We start from the raw sequence: 6,598 nt of genomic DNA on the forward strand, positions 1-6,598 counted from the left end.
TGTTTCTAAGAAAATCACATGCTAATATAAAATCATATGGAGGTAGTTTTATTTTCTCTTTTAGAATTAGTTTATTTGGTATAATTTAAAGCAAATAACTTCGGGAATATATTGATGTTGAAGTTAAATCTTTAAATTATCTGGTTTCTCTACATATGTTTGACTTAGAGAGTTTCAAAATATAAATGCCAAATCGAAATGACTACTAACACAAAATAAAATTTTAGTTTTTATCAGGTAATAGTGCCATCTCTCTCTCTCTCTCTCTTTCTCTCACGTACACACACACACACACACCAAAGTCCAAAACAAAAACTTCTGCAAATTATTCTTTTATTTTAAATAAAGTTAAGAAGGGGCGCCTGGGTGGCACAGTCGGTTAAGCGTCCGACTTCAGCCAGGTCACGATCTCGCAGTCCGTGAGTTCGAGCCCCGCGTCAGGCTCTGGGCTGATGGCTCAGAGCCTGGAGCCTGTTTCCGATTCTGTGTCTCCCTCTCTCTCTGTCCCTCCCCCGTTCATGCTCTGTCTCTCTCTGTCCCAAAAATAAATAAAGGTTGAAAAAAAAAATAAATAAAGTTAAGTGATTATTGAGAAAATTAATTAGGCACTCAAATCAATTAAAATAGTTAAAATGGTTATGCATGTTACTCCACAGTGATGCTTTCCAAATTTAATATAATTCCATTATATTATAAGTAAAAATATTTTTAAATTAAGTTTATTTATTTATTTATTTTGAGATAAAGAGAATGCACGCAAGTGAGGAAGGGGCAGAGAGAGAGAAATAGACTCCCAAGCAGGCTCTGTGCTGTCAGTACAGAGCCTGACCCAGGGCTTGAATCCAGCAACTGCAAGATAGTGACCTGATATGAAGTCAAGAGTGGGATGCTTAACCGACTGAGCCACTCAGGTGCCCTACCATTATATTACAATTTTAAATACTTATTCTGCCTGTGAGAAGCTAAGCTATCCAGTCTAGATGTTGTGAAGATATTTTTTAGATGTAATTAACACTTAAATCAGTAGACACTGGGTAAAGCAGATGTGGGTTGGGCCTGATCTAGTCAGCTGAGGCCTTAAGAGGTCCTTAAGAAGAATTCTCCTCCAGATTGCAACAAAGAAACCCTGTCTGTTTCCAGCATACTGTCCTGTGACATTTAGATTCCAGAGGGCAGCATCAAGTCTTACCTGAGTTTCCAGCCTTCTGCCTGCTTCATGGCTTTTGGACTTGCCAGCCTCTGTAAATGATGTAATTCAATTTCTTAAAATCAATTGATCTCTTTTTCAATCATTCTTTCTCTCCATCCTACTCATTCTGCTTCTCAGGAGAACCTACAGTAATATAGCTGGCTATTAGCCAGTTGAATTAAGTGATTACCAATATCAAAGTATTTCAACCATTTTAACATATCCTAAATATACATACAAAATTTTGCAAACACCTAAGCCATACTGGGCAATCAGGAGAGTTTTTATGCCCCAAATAGTTTAACTCTACTTACTGCACATATTAGAAAAGAATTTCCCACATTTGGGTTTTGAAGTGCACAAACAGTTCCCCAGGGCCTACCTTGAACCCCTCTATGTGCCTCTTTCCCTGTAGCTTTCCACTCTTCTATGATGTATACATGAAAAGAACAGGGGGAAGGGAAGGACAGGCCCTTCTTGACAAATGGCCATCCTGGTGGAGAGAGAGCTGTAACATACATGAACATGCAGTGGTCTATTAGCGGCTATTTTATAGAGCAGGAAAAGAGAAGGAAAAGAGAGAAGCGAAGGGGAAAGTAGAACTTGGGGATGTCAGCTGTCAACCCTCAACACAGAAAGAAGGAAAGGAAGAAAAAGAAAGAAAGAAGAAAGAAAGAAGGAAGGAAGGAAGGAAGGAAGGAAGGAAGGAAGGAAAAAAAGAAAAGAAAAGAAATGAAAAGAAACGAAAAGAAAAAGAAAGGAAAGAAAGAGAAGAAATTTCTAGTTTCTGTAGGACCTGCAGATGAAAGTGTAACCTCCACACATGGTCAGTGTGTGTGTGCAAAAGTAGATGTGGAAAAAAAAAAAAAAGCTTTGAACCCACTGGAGAAAGGAGGATGTTAACAACTCCACCCTTTCCTCCTCCTTGTGCTTGAATCTTTCTTTGTGTTCTATTTTGTGATCTGGACACTTGGGAAATTATTTTTCTGGAAAGAGTAATTAGAATGTTTGCAGAGGGGAGCCGAGAGGGAAGTTGAATAATAACTGTAAACTTTAAATGGCCGAACACATGATTTAATAGGGTTTCCTACATACTGTATTCTGCCAATAAATAGATGAGATCAGTTTTCTCATCTGTGAAATAAAGGAATTGGATATGTCTTCTAGATGATCCTTACAGTATCATCTGTAGTTTAAAATTTCTATGTAAATTCTATTTAAATGGACAGTGCAAAGAAAAAATTAGTTCAGGCCTTTTGTTCTCCTTCATTTATAAAACAAACAGAATTATAATTTGGTTTGTTTTTTTCCTTACAAAGAGTGGTTGTTACATGAATAAACACCAGAAAAACATTGATTTCAAAAAAATAAATTAACAAAATACCACTCCTAATAGACCACGGGGTCAGTCAGAAGTTTAAAGGTATTATTACTTACATTTTTAGCTTTCAAATATAAAGCAAGGTTCATATTATTTAAGTTTAAGGGGAATCTTGCAAACTAATTTTAATAGGAGAATAAAAAATTGCTTCATAACTTTCCTCCATTTTCTGCCTATACAATTTTTGAAAACTACCGTTACTTTTATAAGCCTTAATTTCTCTATCTTTAAAATTGGAATACCAACTTCCTACTAAGGTAATTATAAAAATTGAATGAAGGATTACATGTGAAAGTTTCTAACATACCTTGAACATATGCTAAACTCTTTTCAAAACTCTCTCCTCCTTCTTTCTGTACTTCCCATTTTGATGATATAGCTATCAGTTTTTTCTCTGTTGTCAAGCTAGAAAGCTGGGAATTACCCTAAATCAGTATTTTAAAACTATGGTAATATAACCAATTTAAGCAGCCAGTATTTATTTATTTATTTATTTATTTATTTATTTATTTGTTTGTTTGTTTTTTCTTTTTTTTAAATTTTAATTCTCATGTAGTTATCATACAGTGTTATATATAGGTGTACAATATAGTGATTCAACAACATGAAGCCAATATTTTGTAATAGAAGCAGTAGAATATAAAAAAGTATTAGAGAGCATTGCACATAGTAAAGGTAGGTATTACTGTACAACTTTTGTATTATTAAAGTGTATGTGTATAGGAAGGCCTGAGGGAGGGTGCGTCTTCCTGGCGTGAAATGTATTTCTTCCTGTGGGTTATAATTAAAAATGTCTGAGAAACACCATCCTAAGAGGTGCTGTCTCTCTCCTATGTTCTCCAGCTTACCGATCTTATCTCCTAAAGAAGCTTTCTGATCCTTATTCCTTTCTGTGTTCTTCCATTGCTTTGTATAAGCCCTAATCACTTTGGTTTCCTTGTCATCAAACTTTTCCATGTGGAAAACCGCTACTCAAGAGATCGTCCTAAAGTGTGTACCTAAACAGGTTAACCTTAAGACATATTAATTCTTAGGGTGAGAGGTCAGTCTTTAATCACCATCACATGTATAGGGGCATCTGAAATACAGTTGACCCTTGAACAACATGGGTCACTGACCTATGCACAGTCAGAAATCCATATTTAGTTTTTGAGCCCCCCAAAACATCACTACTGTTGACGGGGAGCCTTACCAATAACATAAACAGTCGATTAACACATATCTTGTATGTTATCTGTATTAAGTACTATAAGTAATCTAGAGAAAGGAAAACGTTACTGAGAAAATCGCAAGGAAGAGAAAATACATTTACAGTAGTGTACTATAAAAATCCACGTGTAAGTGGACCTGCAAGGTTCAAACTCACATTGTTAAAAGTCAATTGTGTATCGTAATATAAATGAGTACCTCAAGACACTTTTCGGGTCCTTCTCATACCCTTCTCAGCCTCAGATCTGGTTCTAGTCTCTACTTGGGGGACAGTTAGTTCCTCACAGGATTGCACGGTTGACTTTGCAGTGACAATGTCTCACGTCCAGCAAGCAACTTTTGCTTTCTGGCCTATGGGCGCTGGCGGTGAGAAATGCCAGCGGGAGCCTGCTTGCCGCACAGACATGCGCATGTCAAACCGAAGCACCGCGTTTGCGCGCTCGCTGACTGAGTGCGTGCACGTGCATGAACGTGCGTGGTGGGTGACGTTAAGGCTCCTGTCAACAATGCGGGGAGAAAGGGATACAGGAGTACTGATGCATAGGGGCACTTGTACCCCAATGTTTATAGCAGCACTCTCAACAATAGCCAAATTATGGAAAGAGCCTAAATGTCCATCAACTGATGAATGGATAAAGAAATTGTGGTTTATATACACAATGGAATACTACTTGGCAATGAGAAAAAATGAAATATGGCCTTTTGTAGCAACGTGGATGGAACTGCAGAGTGTGATGCTAAGTGAAATAAGCCATACAGAGAAAGACAGATACCATATGGTTCCACTCTTACGTGGATCCTAAGAAACTTAACAGAAACCCGTGGGGAAGGGGAAGGAAAAAAAAAAAAAAGAGGTTAGAGTGGGAGAGAGCCAAAATATAAGAGACTGTTAAAAACTGAGAACAAACTGAGGGTTGATGGGGGGTGGGAGGGAGGGGAGGGTGGGTGGTGGGTATTGAGGAGGGCACCTTTTGGGATGAGCACTGGGTGTTGTATGGAAACCAATTTGACAATAAATTTCATATATTAAAAAAAAATAATGCGGGGAAAGGAGCTGCTTGATGAATGCCTTTTACTTCTCTACCCTTGCATGGAATATTTTGCGAAATCCTCCTCAGAAAAAGTCTAGGTGGTACTGAGCCCTGGCTGCTTACAGTGGTGGTCAACCCAGGAGAGCACCCTCAATTTGGCTTTTCCTCCTTTCCTCCTCTGGCCAGTCCCTCTTTCTTACTCCTTGTGGAATCGGCTCCGAAGTAAACTACCTGCACACAACTCCTAGTTTTGGGCTCTGCTCTCAGGGGGAAAGTAAACTCCATTTCTTGACGCTCCACAATATCTATACATATTACATAGTAAATATTTGCATAAGAATAATAAAAATTAAAAAAAATACTTGTGTAGTGCAGTGAGAAAAAGTTTCTGGAAACATTTATAGAGTTTGGAGAATATAAACACAGTCTTTTAGAGTCAGTCCTCTTAAAATCTGCTCCTACCTGTCTAGCCTCATTTTTACTGTTTCTCCATTGGTACTCCATGCACAGTCCTAATCTGCCTCTTACAGTTTCTGGAACATGCCTTGCTTTCTCTTACTCCTATGGTTTTGCACAAACTGTTGCATCAAAATGTGTTAGAGGTGATGGGTTGCCTCTACAAGAAATAATCATGAATTACTATGTCTTTATATCTCAAGCAACTGCCACATCATCTGGCACAAAGTAATTGTCAAGAAGTGTTGAATGAATGAACGAATAATTTACATGCTACACATTGCATTCTAATTCTTGGTTTGATGACTTCTTCTCTCCTCTGCCTGCATATAGGCTTTTTGAGGCCAGTTAATTTATTTTCTTGTATTCCTAGCTTAAGGCCAGGAGCAAAGTATGAATTATATTCATAATTAAAAAAAACTATAGAGTATATATTTTCCTGTGTTCTTTACCAGAAACAAATTCCTACTTGGGCAATATTTATTTATTTATTTATTCATTCATTCATTCATTCATTCATTCAACAGTCTTATTTATTTTTATTTTTTTTTCAACGTTTTTAATTTATTTTTGGGACAGAGAGAGACAGAGCATGAACGGGGGAGGGGCAGAGAGAGAGAGGGAGACACAGAATCGGAAACAGGCTCCAGGCTCTGAGCCATCAGCCCAGAGCTGGACGCGGGGCTGGAACTCACAGACGGCGAGATCGTGACCTGGCTGAAGTTGGACGCTTAACCGACTGCGCCACCCAGGCGCCCCAACAGAGTCTTATTTAAACAGTACAACAAATCAATAAAATGTAGTTTTATTATCATAATGATTGATTTTAAAGAAATAATTGATTTGAATATTCTAATTTGTTTGCCAGGATATAGTTTTAAACAAGCTGGCTATTTGTTATGAAATTCCTTGGGTAATGGTGGAGATACCATCTTGACGTATTGATAAGTACTAATCCAATTGTGAATACATGGTATAGATGGGAAAAACATGCGTTAGGATAGCCAGATATAATAGAAAGACTGGTATCAATACGTTTAGGAAAAACTATGCAAGTAAATCAGATACCGAGAAAAGAGACCTTATTGAAACAGAGGGACAAAACAAGAACAGAATGAAGGATTTAGTTTTTAATCACAAGAGGGATGCAACGACAAGCAGATTGGAAGTTTAATCAGGTAGAGTTAAAACTGAAATGCTCTAGGGAACTTCAGGTGCTTCCTACTTCCTCACTGACTTTGGTGAGAATGATGTTAGTAAATTATACAATTAAAATCCATACTTTCTTTTTTTTAATTTTTCTTTTTTACATTTATTTATTTTTGAGAGACA

The 6,598-nt window shown here is 37.4% G+C and overlaps 1 long non-coding RNA gene across 2 annotated transcripts in view; it reads right to left on the reverse strand.

The window, feature by feature from the left end:
• Positions 1 to 4,205, reverse strand: part of LOC123379206 — a 120,080-nt gene extending 115,875 nt beyond the window's left edge. For both annotated transcript variants that reach the window (XR_006583411.1, XR_006583412.1), the window contains exons 1-2: positions 3,978 to 4,205; positions 1,190 to 1,351 (exon numbers count right to left, since the gene is read on the reverse strand). This is a non-coding gene — a long non-coding RNA (uncharacterized LOC123379206). The remainder of the gene's footprint in view (positions 1 to 1,189; positions 1,352 to 3,977) is intronic.
• Positions 4,206 to 6,598: the final 2,393 nt, after the last annotated feature.

The sequence above is a fragment of the Felis catus genome, chromosome C1 (assembly GCF_018350175.1).
Source record: "Felis catus isolate Fca126 chromosome C1, F.catus_Fca126_mat1.0, whole genome shotgun sequence".
NCBI classification, from domain to species: domain Eukaryota; kingdom Metazoa; phylum Chordata; class Mammalia; order Carnivora; family Felidae; genus Felis; species Felis catus.